At 40.5% G+C, this 1,372-nt stretch overlaps 1 long non-coding RNA gene across 1 annotated transcript; it reads left to right on the top strand.

Moving 5' to 3' along the window:
* Nucleotides 1-78: 78 nt before the first annotated feature.
* On the top strand, nt 79-1,202 carry LOC107080777. Its single transcript, XR_001480984.1, has 2 exons — nt 79-227; nt 1,118-1,202. It is a non-coding gene; the product is annotated as an uncharacterized LOC107080777 (long non-coding RNA).
* Nucleotides 1,203-1,372: the final 170 nt, after the last annotated feature.

The raw sequence follows: 1,372 nt of genomic DNA, 5'->3' as shown, positions 1-1,372 counted from the left end.
AGCTGGGACAACTGGGTTTGATGATTAACAGGTTATCTTAGTGTCTCTATTTGTTTTTTGTTTTTCTTTCAGATGGGATCAAGCGTGGGCAAAGAGAAGATGGATAAGCGGAACAGAGAGGTGAACAGAGCTGTGTCTCCAGCCTCCAGTGGCGTTTTTAAAAATAGTGACCATTCCAAACATCCTCCTAAAGGCTTCAGTTATGATCCTGGACCAAAAGATCGAAGGTCAGTCAGCTGTCACTAACTGATTTAATGATGATTAAACATAATAAAATCCTGAAAGTCACAACGGTTGTGTCTTACTTTTTAATGTCTAATCCCATTTTTTTCCATGTCACACTGACTGCAATCATTAGAGAAACTCCGGATCTGTTGAGTCTTTTTTTCCCTTCTGTCACTTATGTCCCAAATTTGAAAGGGACAAAAAAATGAAAGTAAAACAAAGCATTATACTAATAAAAAAACAATAAAACAGCCGTCTTGGCTACAAAGCAAAGCTTCACTTGGGGCAACGGAGGCGTCTGAGGGCCCGGTGGTGCCAGCCTATGGCAGCCTTGCTTCTATCAGTGAGCCCCAGGGCAGCTGTGGCATGCGTGAATGGGTAAATGACTGAATGTAGCGTAAAGCTCTTTGATTGGGTCCTCTGACTTGAAAAAGCGTGAAGTTAGTAAAAGCCATTTACTGTATAATTTCATGACCGTGTGTGCAGAACACTGATAGATGATTTTGATAAACTATAAACTACGTCTAAAGAAAAGGGAAGCACAGCTGTGGGACAGTTTATGAGTCCTGGGTGAGGCAGTGACAGGTGATCTCAGAGAGCAATTTTGGAGGTTTATTGAAGTTTTTTTTTTTTCATAAAGAGGGGAGAGTGATAAGTAACTTTTTACTGTACATTCTCTTTTTTTTTTTTTGTGAGGCTCAATTAGGATTTTACTTTATCCATTTTCAGCCCTCCTGAACTCCTATTGGGGGTAAAGTGTTCTTTTTTTTAATGTGCCCCACCCCGCTTTGCAACTGCAAACCTGACTGTTTTTCCCTTCTGATTGACAGATTTAATTGTGTATATCTCAAAGCAGATGTGTTTTACTTTTAAACATCTCTTTTCTTGTCAGATCCATCACATTGCTGCTGAACTGCTGCGTAGTCTGGCTAAAATAAATCTGGGGTCTTCCTCAATGCTATGCAAGTCCCCGTGGAGAAAATTTTCATCCCCATTGACTGTCAATGATGGCATGACTTCTCATGACACATTTTTCTGTCAGATTGGACAGAAAATGGTATTTGGTGTGTTTGAGGCTTTAGGCTGAGAAGTTTAGCTTCAGAAAAGAAGCTTCAGGACATCCTCCAGCTCCAGGAACGTCTCTGAT

Source organism: Cyprinodon variegatus, unplaced genomic scaffold (genome assembly GCF_000732505.1).
Source record: "Cyprinodon variegatus isolate N-32 unplaced genomic scaffold, C_variegatus-1.0 Scaffold2313, whole genome shotgun sequence".
NCBI lineage: Eukaryota > Metazoa > Chordata > Actinopteri > Cyprinodontiformes > Cyprinodontidae > Cyprinodon > Cyprinodon variegatus.
This window is presented reverse-complemented; position numbering and strand designations above follow the sequence as displayed.